This window comes from Pan paniscus, chromosome 2, assembly GCF_029289425.2.
Source record: "Pan paniscus chromosome 2, NHGRI_mPanPan1-v2.0_pri, whole genome shotgun sequence".
NCBI lineage: Eukaryota > Metazoa > Chordata > Mammalia > Primates > Hominidae > Pan > Pan paniscus.
In genome coordinates, this window is record NC_085926.1 from 63,696,832 (window position 1) to 63,717,778 (window position 20,947).

Here is a 20,947-nt window from a genome sequence, read left to right on the forward strand (position 1 = left end):
ATAAATAAAATAACAGAAAAAGAAAGTGATTCCAAATATAGGCACAATTTTAATTGTTTATCACCAAAATACACTAATTAATCATATTATGTTAGCTGGTAACAAAAAGAAAATTATTTTTGGCTTAGGGAACAGAGAAGACTTTTTAGAAGAGGAGGCCCTTATTTGGGGACTTGACATATGTAGGATAAGAAAATGGTGGTGAATGGGGAGATCGTTCCCGATAGAGAGTATCATAAATGAAAACATGAACCATAACTCACTGTGCTTCTTTCCACACATCCATCCACATATTCACTCGACAAACATTTATTGAGTGCCAATTATGTGCCAGGAACTGTGCTAAATTCTGTATATGCTACAATGAAGTGAAATCTCTACATTTATCAAATTTATAATCTGGGCTGGGACACAAACACTAAGCAAGTGTAGAAAATCAAAACACAAAATTCCAATAGACATATTATTAAGAAAATGAAAACTGTAAAGTGATTTTTAAAAATAAGGTCTAATGGTCAGATCCTGAAAAACACAAGAGCAAACATCCCAAGGCAGGCAGCCTAGCTGTTTGGTTTCAGCATAATGGACCAAGGGGGCCAAGGAACAGGATAAGGTTGGAGAAGGATACAAGGGCCAGAGAAAATATCTTGGGAGTGAGGTAAGAAGTTTGGATTGCATTCCAAATGCAAAGGAAAATCCCAGGAGGATTTTACACAGGGGAGGAATATGATCCAATTTAACTTAAAAAAAAATTATTCTAGCTGCTCTGTGGAGATTCTAGGAGGCGGTAAGGGTGAAAGAAGAAGCCCAGTTAAGAGAAATGAGCATTAACTCAGGTAAGGCACAATGGTGGCTGTCATGATTGGGGGCTCCTCTAGAGACAGAATCTGAGAGGGGGATTTGAGTGAAAGTAGTTTATTTGGGAGGTGATCAGAGCTATGTGGCATAAGAAAAGTGAGACAAGGAAGAAAAAATCCCAATAAAAAGTACATCATCAAACAAGTCATTACTGTGGGAAGCTAGAATTTAATAATCCTGGGAACCCTGGAAGCCAGTGTAGAATGCACATTCAAAATTGTCCCCCACCAGAGGCAAAGAACTAGAGTGCACCAATTCCTTTCATTCATTGACTGAGAACTCCTAGCAGGTAGTATTTCTCCAACACTTCTTGGGGGGTGGGGCAGGGCAGAGCAGATGTCAGATCCAAATAATACCTCAAGCAAAGAAATGCATATACTAGCAGGTGGAAATTGGGCTTGCTGCACTGAATTGTTAAGGCCTGAGGAGGTATGAGTAGGATATTGACAGCATCTGCTACAATGGCTTAAACCAGCCTATGTGCTAAGATGACCACCTTTCTTCTTTACTCAGCCCCAGAGGAAGCCTTAAATACCACACAATCTGACCCTCCCCGGGCCTCAGCCACAGCGGATTGGATGAGGAATGAATGAGTGACTCTAGAAACTCCAATCGGATTCTCTCTCTCTCAAAAAACTTCAACCTGAAGTAGAGAGTAGAGTTAGTTAGATCTGAGAAGATGTGCTAGAAGGGTATGTTCAGTGAAGGGCTAGGACTGCTGCTTTGTAGCGGATGAAGAGCCACATATTATTAGCTCATAAGTGAACAAAGACTTGGGTCTCACAGAGAGTTATTCAACAGATGTTTATGAAGCATCTACTATGTGCTTCATGTTGAGGTTCTGAAAACGAAGAAGACTGATATGTAACCCCAAGAAACTCAGTCTGTGGAGGACATATAAAGATCAACAGAAGACAGCAATAGCATACGGTAGGATATATAATTTGCCAAGAACTTTTCTCAACCTACCTTTGTCAACTGCAAAGTAATCATTCCGTGGATCTAGTTGAAAGGTTAAATCCCCCAGGTTATCTTCATCTGTTGCCTGGCATACTCCAATCATTTTCCCAATTGGAATTTCTTCATCCAGTGTGATGTCAACTTTATTGTGCCGAGTTTTTTCTTTGTTTGTTTGTTTTTTAATTATACTTTAAGTTTTAGGGTACATGTGCACAATGTGCAGGTTAGTTACATATGTATACATGTGCCATGTTGGTGTGCTGCACCCATTAACTCGTCATTTAACATTAGGTGTATCTCCTAATGCTATCCCTCCACCCTCCCCCCACCCCACAAAATGCCCCGGTGTGTGATGTTCTCCTTCTTGTGTCCATGTGTTCTCATTGTTCAATTCCCACCTATGAGTGAGAACATGCGCTGTTTGGTTTTTTGTCCTTGAGATAGTTTGCTGAGAATGATGGTTTCCAGCTTCATCCATGTCCCTACAAAGGACATGAACTCATCATTTTTTATAGCTGCATAGTATTCCATGGTATATGTGCCACATTTTCTTAATCCAGTCTATCATTGTTGGACATTTGGGTTGGTTCCAAGTCTTTGCTATTGTGAATGGTGCCGCAATAAATATACGTGTGCATGTGTCCTTACAGCAGCATGTCTTATAATCCTTTGGGTATATACCCAGTAATGGGATGGCTGGGTCAAATGGTATTTCTAGTTCTAGATCCCTGAGGAATCGCCACACTGACTTCCACAATGGTTGAACTAGTTTACAGACAGTCCCACCAACAGTGTAAAAGTGTTCCTGTTTCTCCACATCCTCTCCAGCACCTGCTGTTTCCTGACTTTTTAATGATCACCATTCTAACTGGTGTGAGATGGTATCTCATTGTGGTTTTGATTTCCATTTCTCTGATGGCCAGTGATGATGAGCATTTTTTCATGTGTCTTTTGGCTGCATCAATGTCTTCTTTTGAGAAATGTCTGTTCATGTCCTTCGCCCACTTGTTGATGAAGTTGTTTGTATTTTTCTTGTAAATTTGTTTGAGTTCATTGTAGATTCTGGATATTAGCCCTTTGTCAGATGAGTAGATTGCAAAAATTTTCTCCCATTCTGTAGGTTGCCTGTTCACTCTGATGGTCGTTTCTTTTGCTGTGCAGAAGCTCTTTAGTTTCATTAGATCCCATTTGTCAATTTTGGCTTTGGTTGCCATTGCTTTTGGTGTTGTAGACATGAAGTCCTTGCCCATGCCTATGTCCTGAATGGTAATGCCTAGGTTTTCTTCTAGGGTTTTTATGGTTTTAGGTCTAACATTTAAGTCTTTAATCCATCTTGAATTAATTTTTGTATAAGGTGTAAGGAAGGGATCCAGTTTCAGCTTTCTACATATGGCTAGCCAGTTTTCCCAGCACCATTTATTAAATAGGGAATCCTTTCCCCATTGCTTGTTTTTCTCAGGTTTGTCAAAGATCAGATAGTGGTAGACATGCGGCATTATGTCTGAGGGCTCTGTTCTGTTCCATTGGTCTATATCTCTGTTTTGGTACCAGTACCATGCTGTTTTGGTTACTGTAGCCTTGTAGTATAGTTTGAAGTCAGGTAACGTGATGCCTCCAGCTTTGTTCTTTTTGCTTAGGATTATCTTGGCAATGTGGGCTCTTTTTTGGTTCCATATGAACTTTAAAGTAGTTTTTTTCCAATTCTGTGAAGAAAGTTGTTGGTAGCTTGATGGGGATGGCATTGAATCTATAAATTACCTTGGGCAGTATGTGTGCCAAGTTGAATTTATGGAAGTCACACTTGAGACATCATTTTCAATATTTAATAAACTTGTTTAAAAAGGAAAGATTGTGAGAGAGGCATTTGCTTGCTGTGTATTCTTTTCTACACCTTATGGTGGCAGAAGAGTAGGAGGTTGGAGATTGCAATGATAAGAGTGGAAATTGTAACCATGAACTTAACAAGCAACCCATTTATTGATCACTTACCTACAGTTTAGACAAACTCCTAAGCATTTTTTAAGTGTTGTTGCATTTATTCCTCACAGCAACCCTAGGAAGTAGGGACCATTTTTTGTCCCCATTTTACAGACATGGAAATGGAAATTGTAAGACATTAGGTAACTTTCAGAAGTAAATATCAGGGTGGCTGAGAGAGGATTTGACCCCGAGCCTATCTGGCTCTAGAGCCTGTATGCTTAATCACTGTGCTCTTATCCTTCTGTAAGAACCAGCTTCTTACTGGTTCTTATACTGAATCACTGTTGACCCTCAATATGGTTTTATAAACTCCTTGATGATAATATTAGCCAGAATCTCCCTTGAAGATAGAGAGAGATAATCCAACATAAGTCAGACACTAAGAACATATTGCACTAACACTTTATTCTGTTGCAATTTCAATACACTTTATACTCTAAAATTATTTTGCTTTCAGTTTTTAAGAAAACCTTTCTTAAAAAATCTTACCTCTTAAAGTGGTTGTTTACATCTTACTCGTTTATTTTCCTTCTCAAAAAAAAAAACAAAGCAAACATAAAAATTTAATAATGAATTTGCAAAACATTTTCAAATTCAATTTTCAAGGTCAAACTAAAATATTATGTTTTATGATCTTACCTGTAGATAAGAATGGGGTCCTTATTGTGTACATTGATGAGAAAAATCTTTAGATTTCCAGCTGTAAACAGTCCTCCAGAGTCAACACTTTAATAACCATTGAAAAACTGAAAATGAAGCCACAAGAAAGACAGTTGAGATTGTACAGAAACTAACAGGCTTTCACAGAAGTAGAATCTGTTTAGTTACAACAATCAGTTAAAACAATCGATTCATCTAGTTAAAATGTCAGTCAAGCCAGTTATTTTAACAGTTAGAAATGGCTAACATTTTGTTAAGGACTAAATCAGTTGAGTCAGTTGAAAGGACAGGCAGGAACTTAGAAAAGTCTGCTAATCTCCATACACAATAAAAAGGCAAAGGGAAATCCTTAGCATGTTATAGCAAACAGAACTTATGGCTATGGGTTCTTACCTTCCAAACACTGATGTTTCAATTTTGAAAACAGACACATGCAAAGGAGAAGGTGTTAAGAACACTTCAAAACAATTTAATGACTATGAGGGGATATTAGGACAGTTAGATGACTAATGGGATTTTATTTTAACAGAGATGTGTAGGGGTTTGAGGCATAAGCGTGCTCGAAATGATGAAACTGAATGTATCCTAATTGAAAGATGAATGTTCATATCCATAAAGTATGATGTTGGGTGGTCAACTCTCCCAATTTGCCCAGGACTGTCCAGGTCCAGAGATTTAGCACTGTAAATCTCCCATCCCAGAAAACTCCTCTGTTCCAGCCAAACTGAGAGAGTTGGTTATCCCTTCAGAAAAATAAAAAATATACTTGAAATATACTATTAAGACCAAACTGACTGTTTTTCTTCCACTTGTAATAAAAACTAAACCAGTTTTCAATATCCCTCTTCTTTCATAATTTTTCCTGCAAGAAGATTATCTATGAGATACTCTTGACAAAAACCACAAGTCAATCACTGTTAAGAATAAAGACATTTAAAAAATAATTCTGGGCTTCATGCCTGTAATCCCAGCACTTTGGGAGGCTGAGGCAAGCAGATCACAAGGTGAGGAGATTGAGACCATCCTGGCAAATACAGTGAAATCCCGTCTCTACTAAAAATTACACACACACACACACACAAAAATTAGCCAGGTGTGGTGGCGGGCGCATGTAGTCCCAGCTACTTGGGAGGCTGAGGCAGGAGAATGGCATGAACCCAGGAGGTTGAGCTTGCAGTAGGCCGAGACTGTGCCACTACACTCCAGCCTGGGCAACACAGCAAGACTCCATCTCAAAAAAAAATTAAATTAATTAATTAATTAAGTAAATAATTCTGGGAAGCCTTTACTACAAGAATAGAAGGAATAAGGTGTGGATGAGATCTGCAGCACTAAAGAATTCAAGCTACCTGGGGTCTAGCTGAATGCTGGAGGGTTGATGACAGCAAGGAAGGAAGAAAGCAATGAGCCTTTCTAACACTTTCATCAGGATTTGAACAAGTGATTTCATGGCCCCTATATCTTTTTTTGAAAGGAGAGAATGGAGAGAATTGATAAAAGTCAATGAGGCCTTTCAAAATTTCCTTGACTCTCACTTAAAGGTCTGCTCAGTGACCCTAGAAGCTCTGCAGCTAAGAAGGAAATTAAGGAATAGTAACTGTCTATAAAACTTCAATGAGGTCCCATTGCAAAGCTTTAGCCAAATACTTATTTATTCAAATTCTGCAAACAAAGGTTAACTTGTCCCATGTTAGCTCCTTTGATTTAAATCATACTGAGAAAAAGGAAAGATTTAGTTTTCACTTATCAAGAAAAAGTTAGTTTGTTAAACAGTCATTAACAACTTTTACTCCCATTATTAACAAATCTGGGGATTTATAAATACCTTGCTTGTGCATAATCACTCTTCCATGAGATACACCAGGCCAAAAAGAAAAGAAAAACAAAACTGTGATGGCTATAATCCATTATTCCCAGAGTGATTTATGAAATAAGATAATGCAAATAATTGTTTGTCATGGGGCACAGCAGTGGGATTAAAGGAAAATGGATAAAGATTTTGGCAATTTCTACTAAAAAATTATAAAAAGATAATGCATACAGCTGACTTTAAGAAGTTGGCAGAAGACAGCATATCCCATTTTTTTGGCCAGGCATGGTGGCTCACACCTGTAATCCCAGCATTTTGGGAGGCCGAGGCAGGTGGATTACCTGAGGTCAGGAATTTGAGACCAGCCTGGCCAACACGGTGAAACCCCATCTCTACTAAAAATACGAAAATTAACCAGGTGTGGTGACACATACCTGTAATCTCCCAGCTACTCAGGAGGCTGAGGCAGGTGAATCACTTGAATCCAGGAAGTAGAAGTTGGATTGAGCCAAATACGCACCACTGCACTCCAGCCTGGGCGACAGAGTGAGACTCCATCTCAAAAAAAAAGTGAAAGTGTTAGAAAGGCTCATTGCTTTCTTCCTTCCTTGCTGTCATCAACCCTCCAGCATTCAGCTAGACCCCAGGTAGCTTGAATTCTTTAATGCTGCAGATCTCGTCTAGTTTTGAACTCCTAATCTCTTTCACTGAGAGGTAACTCATATGATGTGTGGGCCCCTAGTCTCCACTGGACTTCTCTTCTTCTTCCTTTTTTTTTTTTTTTTTTCGAGACAGAGTCTTGCTCTGTCGCCCAGGCTGGAGTGCAGTGGCATGATCTCGGCTCACTGCAAGCTCTGCCTCCTGGGTTCATGCCATTCTCCTGCCTCAGCCTCCCGAGTAGCTGGGACTACATGCGCCCGCCACCATGCCCGGCCATTTTTTTGTATTTTTAGTAGAGACAGGGTTTCACTGTGTTAGCCAGGATGGTCTTGATCTCCTGACCTCATGATCCACCTGCCACGGCCTCCCAAAGTGCTGAGATTATAGGCGTGAGCCACTGTGCCCAGCCTCCACTGGACTTCTCTTCTAAAGATGCTAACACTTAGGATATATCCCATCCTCAGCTTTCATAATAGAAAAGAATATCTTATCAGATTCAGGAGCAATTTGATTGGAAAGGTTTAAAGGTCCATTTCCTTTTCCTATGAAGCACATTGATGCAGAACATAGGACTGAAAAGGGTGTTCATAAAAATCACTACAAAAAAAAAATAATAACTTGAACCAGTGGCTACCCACTTAGGAGATGGCATGTGTGTGCATTAACTTTTTAAAGATACTGTATTACACTGTGAATGAATTTGGTGTCACAGGTATCCAGAGAGGAGTACTCACCTACTTCCACAGCAGGATGCAAATGCCACCCCCAAAATAATCGTGGCTTCACTCTGAAAACAGGATGATGCAGAGAGGAGCCCCAACAGCCAAGTCTAGCATCAACCAGCCACCATGCAACTATCTGTTAAGTAATGATTTCATTAAAAAAAAAAAAAAAACACCAAAAGCATCTTAATTTGGGGAGCACATCAAGGCCAGATGAGGGAAAATATTCATGAAAAGGGAAATACGAACCAAAGAACTGGCATTTCAAATGAAAACCCAGTAGTAGTATTTTACCTTCTAGATTCACTTTCAAAATCAAAAACTGCTGCTGTGGAAATTGTTCCGATGCTGTCAATTGTAAAGCCAGAGCCCTCCGGGGAAATGAAGTACTGTTTATTGGACAGTAAAGAGAAACCAAAATATTGCAGATACATCAACTACTTCCCTGGCCTGATTCCACGCATCTCTAAAAACCAGGCCTGAAATCTCTTTGTGCTCTGAGCCCATTCCCACTCCCCTGACCCCCCTCCCCCATACATGATAGACGCTCAGTAAATGTTCGTAACTGATGATGATGATGATGATGAAGTTATATTCCGTTCAACCAATTTCAAGTTTCAATTCTTTCAAGTTTCTATTCTTGAAAAATTTCTATTCTTTTTCAAGAATAGAAAAATGAATTCTCCTATTCTCTTATGTTCAGTATGTTATCTGAACATTTCTCACAACCCTTCCCCCAATGCTAAAATTAAATAAAAAGGAGTTTACATTTAGAGAAACATGCTGACTGTTTAATGAGAACTCAGGGATAATTTTGTTTGTTTGCTTGTTGATGGAAAGGATGGGCTTTTATGTGGAGGGAGGTCGTGGAGCTAAAGAAGGAAAAAAATATGAAATACTCAGACGTCTGTTCATCTGAATTTGTATGTGTAGGCACAGGCAATATTTTATCAAGCTGTTTTCTTAACCTCTCTTTGATTTTCATTTATACTACCTTCCAGTTGTTCTGTTAAGTGCTTCAAACACGTTGTCTTTTAATTCTCACAATAACTCTATGTCATAGGTACTGATATTATCCCTATCTCACAGATAGAAACACAGGCTTAGAAAATTCAAGCGGCTTGTCCCCAGTTTGAGAGCTGAGTCTTTAGTCACTTTACATCATGCCTCTCTATTCTCCACATTGTATCCCTAAGATAAACTTCTCGAGAAAGACAGCAGTGGAAGTCAGGGTCTCTCATCTAGGTGAGAATCAAATGACCAGAAAAATCCAGGGCAAAAATTCATAAGAGAATTAATATCAAGAGTTCATTACCCTGAGTGCTATTTACTTAATAATTGTGTAGACACAGAGATCATTTAATAGAGAAGATTAAGCCCAGAAGAACTGCAAAGCAACCTCAAAATCTTCTGGAGAAATGAGTGACCTTTTAATTTATCGACTTTCTGATGAATCATCATGTTCTGATTCATTTTAATTCATACCATCCATTTCCATATATGTAAATGAGATGGACTTGATTTCTGCTCTTTCTGTAGAACAATGTAGAATATTAGCATTCAGGAACACAGGCAAATCCATTACATATTTACTTTTACGTCAAACACAGGAATAATAATGCTTATTTCATGGGGAAAGGAAGAAAGGCAGTTGTGGTTAAATTACCTGAGAGTACTCACACACACTGGGTCTGGTTATATATAAATATATATGATTTTTAAAAGATGCTTGCATTTATGTTTGCAGTTCCAAATTCAATTTCGGTGTCACACAGTTGTCAACAACTGTTTGGGAGCAATGCACATGGGGAAGCTACATCTTCATGAGGTTTAATTTTTCATAAAATTCAATACCCTTTTTTTAAAAAAAATTTGATGACACTGATATGAACAACTCCCACCGTCCTTTAGGGAAGGTTTGGAGATGGTGGTTGCTAGGCAGCCAGGGCCATCACCGGGAAAGCCACCTAAATGAAAGATTCCCCCGAACAGGAAAGCAGTCCTAGGGATGAGAAATTAACTCTCTGTGGGGCCAGGCAACTTAGATTCTTTTTCTGTTTGTTTTTTTCCCCTCCCATTGTATCTGTAATGATGCCATCAACTGGTGAAGAAATATTTGAGCCACAAAATAACAATGGCAACCAACTCCCAGGTTCTGAAGCATGAGAACAGATTACAGGGGAGAATGTGCGTCAAAAGGAGCCATCAGTTTTTCTGGATGGACTTATCCACAGAATCCGCTTTATTCCCTTCTCTGAAAGCCTTGTTCATGACTATTTGCTTTTAGAGAAGCTTGGGAATTGGAAATGTCAGTGCCCAAACTTCAGGTCAAACACAATGAGAAGAGTTAGAGCCTCTCCAACAGCTGGCAAGCTCGGTGCTTCAAGAGCAGGGACATAGGAACCATGGCTGGATTCTTCTGGGTTCTTAGCATCATTGATAATAAAAATAACAACAGTGATAGCTATCAGTTACTCTGACCCTGTGCTCAGATTGTTCCTTAATGAATTCATTTAACCCTTGAGATAATGCTAGCCCATCTTACAGGTGAGGAAACTGAGGCTTGCAAATGTTAAGGAAGTGATCCAAGAATACATAACTAGTGAGTGGTTAGGCTGAAATTCAAACCCAAGTCTTTCTGACTCCAGAGCCATTGTGTTATTCTGCTGGTCTCATGGAAGACTACATTCCTGGGAGAAATACAGTATGTCTTTCTATTTTTAAACTTGTTTTAAAAACATTTTGAGAGGGGATTAAAGAATCTAGGTGGGTGAAAACGTTGTTACGGAGCAACTCAGTGTCACTGTTTACAGAGGAAGATGAGGAAGGATAAGGAAAGAAAGGACAGGAAGGGGACAGAAGGGGAGGACAAGGCAAGAGAAGAGTGGTCTAAAATGGAGCCATGAGAACTTGCAACATTGGAAGGGCCAACAGAGAAGGGTAAACCAGGAAACAAAATAAGACACAGTCGTTCTTTCTTTCTTTAACCTCATTTAATCCTCATAACAGCCCAGAGGAAGATCCTATTATTAACCCTATTACAATTAAAAAAAAAACAACAAAAACTGAGGTACAGAAAGGTTAGGAGACTTGCCCAGGGTCACAAAGCTAGAAACTAACAAAGCCCAAATTTTAACCTCAGCTACTAACCTTAGAATCCGTGCTCTTGTGCTGATATACTATGTCTAGTTCGGTTGATCGACCCAGAGTAACATTTTCTTGAGGGGTATTAGTACTGAAGTATGATCTGGGCTGATTTTTTTTTCCTAATAGAAAAATATTTTATGATTCTTTTGAAGCACAAATATTGGCTAATCACTGATCACTTACAACAGGGGTTCCCCAACCCCCAGGCCACAGACCAGTACTGGCACGTCACCTGTTAGAAACTGGGCCTCACAGCAGAAGATGGGCGGTGAGCCAGCGAGCATTACCACCTGAGCTCTGCCTTTTGTCAGGTCAGTGGGCATTAGATTCTCATTGGAGTGTGAACCCTATTGTGAACTGCGCATACAAGGGATCTAGGCTGCACGCTCTTTATGAGACTTCAGCTAATGCCTGATGATATGAGGTGGAACAGTTTCATCCTAAAACCATCTCCACTTCCTCCATTCATGGAAAAATTGTCTTCCACAAAACCGGTCCCTGGTGCTAAAAAGGTTGAAGACCGTTGATCTACAAAACCTTGTATAGGAGAGATATATTTTTAAGAAAATAGTTTCAAACTATAAATACACATATAATCCTAACCATTACATTAGTGTAACTTTGAATCTTCATTTTGGGACTATGTAGAGTAGAATATCACTTCACCCTGAGCATTTTCAACAGAAGTAAAATGGGGGGGGGGGTGCAGTAGCTCACGCCTGTAATCCCAGCACTTTGGGAGGCTGAGGAGGGTGGATCACCTGAGGTCAGGAGTTCAAGACCATCCTGGCCAAAATGGAGAAACCCCATCTCTACTAAAAATACAAAAATTAACCGGGTATGGTAGCGCACACCTGTAATCCCAGCTACTAGGGAGGCTGAGGCAGGAGAATTGCGTGAACCCTGGGGGCGGAGGTTGCAGTGAGCCAAGATGGCGCCACCGCACTCTAGCCTGGGCGACAGAGCAAGACTCTGTCTCAAAAAAAAAAAAAAAAAGGAAGTACAATGGGACATATGCTTGCCCTTGAAAGCTTGAGACTTCACACTTCACATGAAATCCTTTTTCCTTTCCTACAGAGTATATTAGATCCCTCTCATACATCCACTTTATAAGCAATAGGAATGGTTTTTTACCTATAAACGTCCACTGGACTATTAGAGCTATTATCCTTCCTAGCACAAATCCTTATGAACCACTCTAATACATTGTCCTTATAGCCAGCTATAAAGCTAGACACCTCTATGCAAGTTTTCGCTGTAGTATCTTTGCTTGCTGAACCCAGATCCAGCCTCAGAATCCTTCTCAACACTCCTGAGAGCCTCTATCCATCAATAAGAGAGGGTATGCAAGTGGAGTATGATTTGCCATCCCTGACCTAGCCGGATGTTCTCAGTGGACTTACCCAGGTGTTTACTGTTTCCCTGGTAGCAGCCAAGACATCTGAAAACAAATATTTGTAATATATGCAGAATTATTGAATCCTAATACCTGGTGTAGGTGGGCCCAGGAATGTGAATTTCCAACTGGCTGACCAAAGTAATGTTTATGTACTCTGAATCTGGTTCTTTTAAGGCGATTTTCAACCTTGGCTATACAATAGAACCACCTGGAGAGCTTTAAATGGGACAACGTCCAGAACACACCTGAGACCAGTGAAATCAGAATCTTGGGGGTGTAACCTGGGAACGAATATTTATTAAATGGTGTATAATTTCACAGTGCAGCCAAGTCTAGGATCTTGCTATAGCACATCTACCTTTTTTTTTTTTTTTGGCACCTCAATGCAGTAATCTATTTAAGACCTACATCTTTCATGGATCTGAGTAGATCAGTATTCATCATTCTTTCACATCTTCCCATTAGACGATTAACTGCATGATTTAACACTTGGTTTGTATAGGTTCTCTTGCAGCTCAGTGGCCTTTGTTTTTGATATGTATCTTCAGTTTTCCCCAGAAACAGACCCTAAGATGAAAATTTGTGTGGAATTTATTTAGTAAGTGCTTCAGAAAAACTGTGGAAGAGGGATTGAGATGGCAAGGAAGCCAAACAAAAGTGTGATTGCAAAGTCCCACAGATGCAGCTTTAGCTTGGCCCTGTAGGCAAGCTCAGGAGTACACGTTCTACCTCAGAGTTGTCCCCACACAAGGAAAAGAGATGGGGCTTTCATATTCATTGAGTGGTTAAGGGTTACTCCAGGGAGATGTAAATTCCCAGGTACTTTTTGTTTTTTCAACCTGCAAGAAACACCCAAAGGCAGCCCTCTCTTCTGGGTGATGGAAGCAGAAGCACATTGAAATTGGTGGGGAATGGGGTGCACCACACAAAAATGGCAAAAAGGTATCCAAAGGGATATGGGAAGAGCATGGATATTGTCCACTGCAGTCTCTAAAACTTCCTTTGTTGCAGAAGGCTGAAATAATTGTTTGGCTGAATCATACTAGAAAGCAGAGTTAGTTACCATATTAAGAAATCAATCACCTTATATGTGAGTAGCATTTAATTCTGTCCCTCCCATATTCTTTGATAAGTCTGTTAGCAAGTGGGTTTCATTTCATCTCTGAATTGATTGGTAAAGGCTACCCAGAGCATTGTACTGAGAGAAAAGGTGAGCTCAGGTTCAGTTAGTGATGCCTGCCGTGAGCGAATGAGAAGGCACCCAATACTGTCAGTGAACTCTGATGCCTCTGGTACCATCAGAATGCCTAGGGAGCTTTTAAAAAATACTGATGCCTGGGCCCACCCCAAGAGATTCTGATTTAATTGGTCTGAGAGGGGGCCCTGGCATTTGTGTTTTATTAAAAGCATCCCACTTGGTTCTATTGTTGCAGTCAAGACAAAGAATCACAGTAATATTCACCATGAATTGCCATGCTATTTCCCAGTTTTTCCAGGCAATATTTTCAAGAATACTTTAAAACAATGAAATAAATCCTCCTAAAAATAAATATTTTCTTATAATTTCTTCCTTAGTCTCATAAAAATTTCTTTTTCAAATGTGAACATCAGGACTTTTTTGTTGGTTTTGTCTTGGGCCTTCAACAAAGTGTTGACTTAAACATGCTAACTGATGCCAGATCTTCATCTTGCGTGCGAAGACTTAAATTCTTGATTTCTTTTCGTATATCCTTCAAATATTTACACTCAGAGACATACATACCTCTGTAAAACAATCATCTTTACCTATAGAAAACGTTGCCAGAATGTATACATTTGCAGTGTGTAACACAGAAAATAATAATTCATTGTGCAATTGTTTGGACTTTATTGCTTGCAGCAAAATGATTTAGCAATGGCATGACTACCGGCTACGGTATGTTACAAACTTGCATGCCATCTTGTGGAGGATGTTGCAAGTTGTGCAACTATGAAGTAAACAACTGCCCCAAAAATATTTGTTAAAACTGTGATTGTGGTTTTCTCCAAATACCTGACTTTCACTTGAAGAATTAAAGATATTTTCTAGATAATTAAAGCTTTTCTTAAAATCACTTTTCCACAATTATATAGCTACTTCAAGCCAAATTGTTTTTCGGCTTGAATAACCCAGATAATTGCCTCCATTCTCAAGTTTATTTGGCCACTCTATGCCTAAACTAAATGATATTTCATCACATAACAAAATTATCTAACATCATATCATATGACTCAAACCTTTTCCCCCCTTTCTCTTGGTGTCACAAAAAGATAAAATTTTAAGATGACGTTAGGGTAGAAGACCAGGACACTGGGAGCAACCCAGAAATTAATCTCTCAAGTGATTCTGCAAACATTTCCTGAGAGTCTATTATGAATTAAGAAAAACAAGGCCCACTGCCTGTTTACGTGAAGGAAGAACACAGATAATACAATTTTATAGGAGCATTGATATGTCTACAGGACCACAAACCGATTAGGTAAAAGCCAACCATTCCCTTGCTATGTAAATTGGCATCAAGTAGCCCAAAGAGTTAGTTTTTCTACTAGGTGCAAAAGGTTTACATCCCTAGGTAATCTCACCTTTTTAATAAATATGAGAAAAGATTTGTGTGCGTCGGCACTATCCAGGTGATGTGGTATTACATGAACAGCAAAACATTTTTGTTTTGTCTTGTTTCGTTGGCTGTTTACTTTGAACAGGTTAACCATTGACAAATCTTCATTTTTATTTCTGCGAATAGACTTAAATTATGGATTCCTGTGTAGTGATGCCATGAATGGGTTCCCACTCCTTTCACACGCTCTCCTTCTTGACACTGACCACAGTGGGTTTTAAGGAAACCCCAAAGAGCTCTTTCTGTTCCCAAAAAGATAGCCACCCTTATTCTCCTTCAAGGGCAATGACTATATCAACTGTTTAAATCTCCTAAGAGACTAGTCTCAAGCATAAATTATAATCAATGCAGACTATTCACCTCCTGCCACCTTTAAGCAACCACCAGGACATATCCATCATACCTCACATACCTCAGTCATCCCAGGAAGTTCAGTCCTCATCACCAGGACAACCGCTTATCCCACTGATATCATCAAACCCTTTCAATAAGTCCTCAAAAATTTAGTCTCTCATCAGCAATCCCCCTTTTATCCTCCACCTCTTCTCTGAATGTTCCCTTTCCCTTTCACATTTCTCTGGACAATTCCCTCTCCTTCTCTTGGAGGCAGCAAATTCATGCCTTTTTCCCCTTCTTCGAGTCTCCAGCACTCCCCACAACCCCCTCCTCTCCTCACTCTCTGCTGCTGGCCTCATTTCTTATTTCACTGAGTGGAAGCAATCAGAAGAAAATATCCACTGCCACTATTTAAAATTCTTGATTATCGTTTTAAAATTGCAAACTATTCCTCTATAGAGTTCCTTATCCTTTTCACTGCTTTATTTTGCTCCGTCACACTAGGCAGCATCTGATATACCAAAATATATGGGCAATCTTCCTACCGCTAGAATATCAGCTCCATGAGAGCAGAGATTTTTGTCTGTTTCCTTCACTGTTAAAGCCCCACTTCTTAGAATATGCCTGGGACAAATAAGCGCTCAATAAATAATTGTTGGTCAGGTGTGGTGGCTCACACCTGTAATCCCAGCATTTACTGAGGCCAAACAGGACAATCGCTTGAGCCCAGGAGTTTGAGACCAGCCTGGGAAACATAGCAGGACACTGTTTCTACAAAAATTTAAAAAATTAGCCAGTGGTGGTGACATGCACCTGTAGTCCCTGCTACTTAGGAAGCTGAGATGGGAGGATCACCTGAGCCTGGGAGGCTGAGACTTCAGTGAACTACGATCATGCCACTGCATTCCAGCCTGGGCAAGAGAGCAAGACTCCATCTCAAATACCTACACACACATACACACACACACACACACACACACACACATATTGTTGGAAGGGCAAAAGAACGAACATGCAATTACTCTACTTGCCATTTTGAATATGTTCCCTTATACCCCATCTTCCTCCCTGTTTCTATAAACAAACTGTTCTTCTGACAGTAGGCCCTCCACTCATGCCTGGATGCCATCACTTCAACAACTGTTGTCACTAACTCCTGCATTATTCATTTTCTCCTCTCTATTGGATTATCCCTATCCACATAGAGCATGCTATAATATTTCTCATCATTCCAAAGTAAAAATTTCCCTTGATTCCAAAATCTCCTTTAGGTACTATCCTATTTCCCTGCTCTGCTTTTTAGGAAAATTCTTCGAAAGTTGTCTCTGCTCACTATGGCTACTTTCCTCACCTATCATTCTCTTGAAACTTCTCCAATTAGACTTTCATTCTCACTTCACCAAATGAACCCACTTATCAAGGTCACCAAAGATCTCCTTTCATTCACTCATTAAACACCTCCTATGTGCCAGGTACTTGTCTGAGTTCTAGCAATTAGCATTTTGCCACTTCAGTGATTGGTGATCTCAGTTCTCATCTCCCTCAACATCTTAGCTGCACTTGACCAATCTCTCCTTGAAATACATCGTCCTGAGGCAGGAAAATAGGGTCTGGAGGCAGGGAACCTAAGGCTGTTTCACGACGACTTTCTAGAACTAAACTGAAAGGAAAACCCTAACTTTCCACACCTAAGTAACAAAAGGATCAGAGGCTACACTCTGCAAACCCCCCACCTTTTCTGCCCTGCAGGTGGGAAATTGGCTGTCTGCAATAAATCAGCCTGGTTGCGGTCCCGTCTCCCTTTGCAAATTTTTAACTTCACTCCAGCCTCTGAATTGTTGCTGTCCACAACCAATCAGACTGATTGCGGGCAGAGCCTTTGTTTGCATAGAAGTTTAACTTTGTAACTTCACCCCAGCCTCTGATTGGTTACTTTTTGCAACCAATCAGATGTTTGCATAGGAATGTGACCTTTTTAACTTCACTTCAGCCTCTGGTTGGCTGCTTTCTGCAACCAATCAGACTGATTGCGGGCTACCATTTTATTTACATGAGGTGAGCAGGAAGTGGCCAATGGGAAACGTCTAGAGGGTATTTGAACCCAAGAAGATCCTGTATCCTTGCCCTTGAGCTGCTGCTCAGGTCTGCTCCCACACTATGGAATGTTCTTTCATTTTCAATTAATCCCTGCTTTATTCTTTCATTGCCTCACTCGTTCTTTGCTTTGCTGGGCCTTTTGTCCAATTCTTTGTTCAAAATGCCAAGAATCTGGACAACTTGCAGTCACGACCCTCTACCAGTGACAGCCCTATACTTCTGGGAGACACTCCACTCTCCTGATTTTCCTTTTACCTTACTGGTCCTGTTCAATCTCATTTGCTCAATCGTCCTCTTCCTTCTAACCGCCCGAGGTGATCTCATTTGGTTCCAGGCTGTAAACACTGTGTACAAACTGGTAATTCCACATTGACACTCCAGGCCCCATGTCTTTGATGAACTACGTATTTTTAAACCTACTTGCCTACTCTTTCTGGTTGTTTAATTGGCTTCTCAATCTAAACATGTTCAAAACAAAGCATGTAATTTTCCTCCTCAACCTCATTTCTATTTAATGAGTTGCTCAGGCCAAAAACCTAGAAACAATCTTGATCCCTCTCTTTCCATTATATCCCACACCCAATTTGTCAAGTTTGTTAACATTACCTCCAAAATATATGCAAACTGCCAACGTGTTTAGGGGGAAAGGGTAACCATGTTTGCAATTTACTTTGAAGTACACAAATATAATAAGAGGAATTCACATATGGATACAAAAATGGATAATGTGATAATGCAGAGACAGTAAAATATTAATGATAGAATCTAGTGGTGGGTATATGGGTGTTCACTCTTTCAATTTTTCAGCTCTTTCACCTTTTTGGTATATTTAAAATTTTCTATAATGAAATGTTGGGAAAAATATGTAAAATGCAATAACTTCTCATCACCCCAACCGCCCCCATCATCTCTCACCTGGACTGTGGCAGTCTCCTCTAAATGGTCTCCCTGCTTCCACTCTTGCCTCTTGACAGTCAACTTTTTCACACACAAGATAGTTTGATCTTTTAAAAATATTAATATGATTTATTCCCCTACCAAAAATTTCCAAGGGGATTAATCCCACATTAGTCAAAAGAAGATCCAGAATCCTTACCAATGTTTAAAAGAACCGACAAAATCTGATTGCTGGCTACATCTCCAATGTCATCTTTCTAATTCTCCCACTCACTCTTTGCTCTTCAGTCAAATCGCTATCTTTGTGGTGCCTTCCAAATAAATGCTAGCCTGTTTCTTCCTCGGGGCCTTTGTCAGCAATATTCTACCCCAAGATATATGCAATATACAATTTTGACTAATCTAAGTGTAGCTTCAAATAACACTATATGACGTTATAGATAGTGTGGGTATCTCATAAGAAAGTTCTTATTTCCAGTTTCTCCTCTTGTCACTTATGATGTTGCTGCCATTCATTTCACTTACGCACTTGATATAATCACCCAATACACTGTTAGTATTAAAGTGATCTTTTAGATCAACTAAAAGGAGAAATACATATACTTTACTTTCATTTATTCCTTCTATATCCTTCTTTATGCAGATCCAAGTTTCTGCGCCGTATAATTTTCTTTCTCCATGCAATTTCTTTAACATTTTTTGCAGGACAGGTGTCTGGTGGTCATGAATTTCCTCAGTTTTTGTTTGTCTGAGAAAGTCTTTATTTCTCTTTAGCTTTTTTTGTTTATTTGAGGTATATTTGACCTCAATTTAAAATTGGATATATCTAAGGTATGGAATTTGATGACTTGATATAATTTTATTGGATATATTTTATTTAAATTTCAATAAAATTTCATTTTAAATACTTCATTCCACTCTCATTTTGTTTGGTTTCTAATGAAAAGTCTGCTGTAATTCTTATCCTGTTCCTCTATAGGTAAGGTGTTTTTCCCTCTGGCATGTTTCAAGATTTTCTCTCTCTCTCTCTGGTTTCTGAGGCTTGAATATGGTATGTCTAGGGGTATGTGTGTGTATGCAGTTATGTGTGAATATATAAAATCTGGTAGATGAGTCCCAGATAATATAAGGCCCAGGCAAAGACTTTTCCTTTGGAGGGTAGGCCTTTGTCCTGCAGAAAACTCTGGGATTATTTCACCATGATTCTCTTCTCTTCCCTCTCCCAGAGACACAAGGTGTTCTTTCTTGGATCTTTGCTGTGAGAACCCAGTAGAGTTCATAACGGTAAAACTTACCAAAGTGTAGGACTACCCCCACAAGACTGTGACACACAGTTTCTCACTCTCCTGCTAGTCCACACTTAGCCTCCAGTAATTCATCAAAGCTACCAAGTAAATCTTCCTACCAGTCTATGGTTCCAGAAGCTTCTGTGCCAAATAAGCAGAGATTGGCTATCAGTCTTCCGTTTACCTGTCACTCCAGATTTTGGAGTGGCAGTTTGCCCTAAGGCGTCCAAGAAAAGTTTTGATTTTCATTTTGTTCAGCCTTTCTTTGTTGTGAAGATGAGAAGTCCCACTTTTTCTACATCTCAGAACAAGTATCAGGGATTCTTAACATGCAGAGTAGCAATGGTGGTGAAGTATGAAAAGCCCTGGCCCTGGAATTTAGGTAGGTCTAGATGTGGATATAATCCAGACTCGTTACATTGTCATTTATTCAGCAATTACTATGGAATTTCATCTTTCACCTTTCATCTTTCTAATAACCCCAGAGATAGATCATATTAGATCAATCTTACAGGGGGATCTAGCACAATCTTCCTACTCTGGATTCTAGTTAGGCATTGTATAAGATGTTAACAGGTGTTACATTTTTTTAAGTGCAATGGACAAATAATTGGAACAAATTTGATTAAACACACATCTCTCTATTAGACAGCTCCACAGGGAATTTAATGTGCTGTGTATTGTTAATTCAGGGGAGATGTGTAGACATCATTTCCCAAAATAACTTGATCACAGGATCTTTTATTTTTCTCATGGAGCATCTGGTAAACTGTGTGTTTTGTGGAATACTTTGGGAACTGTTGGTATGATAGGAAACATGCAAGATTTAGAGCAAGATGGACATGAATTTGAATTGCAACTCCACTACTTACTGTTGGGGCAAATTACTTCATTTCTATTGGCCTCATATTCCTCCTCTATAAATTAAAAATATAATACTTCTTTAGCAATATATTAGGTAATACTATAGCAACAATAGCATCTACTACAGGGATTAACATGGGGATTCAATATATAAAGTATGTGCCTATCACATAATAAACACTTAATAGTTATTAATATTATTTTACTATCATCATCATCATCAGGCCCCAAAACAGTGGCAACCTCTTCCTAATATTAGAACTTGTTTTTCTGTGAATCAGTATAAAGACTGAAACAAACGAATATTGTAACCCAGTCATGAGTACATGAATAGCATCTGGCCTGATCTACTGTGTCACAATGATGTGTGTAGGAGTGTGTCTAAATGTAAGTTTCCACAGCCTATGTCACCGCTGAAATGTCATTCCATGATTGGTGAAATTCTGAGAGAACATTGCATAGACCTTCCAAATATGGCCCAGGAACAAATTCTCTTCTGTGAAAAGTGTAGGGCCGGAACCAGAAACATTTAATCTCTATGAGCAAGCATTTAGAAGTCCTTTATTTGAAATGAATTACTTGCATTAATTGTCTAGTAAGTCATTTTGATTGTACATTGGAGTCACAGCTAAACC

At 39.4% G+C, this 20,947-nt stretch overlaps 1 long non-coding RNA gene across 4 annotated transcripts in view; it reads right to left on the minus strand.

Annotated features, from left to right (window-relative positions):
• The window catches only part of LOC103784977 (uncharacterized), a 49,859-nt gene extending 29,596 nt beyond the window's left edge, over positions 1-20,263 (minus strand). The window contains exons 1-4 of one of the 4 annotated variants that reach the window (XR_010111557.1): positions 7,945-20,263; positions 7,663-7,786; positions 6,703-6,826; positions 4,438-4,544 (exon numbers count right to left, since the gene is read on the minus strand). This is a non-coding gene — a long non-coding RNA (uncharacterized LOC103784977). Of the gene's footprint in view, positions 1-4,437; positions 4,545-6,702 lie in introns of all 4 variants that reach the window. The other 3 variants (XR_008624761.2, XR_010111559.1, XR_008624759.2) reach the window with 3 other exon arrangements.
• Between the last annotated feature and the right edge of the window lie 684 nt (positions 20,264-20,947).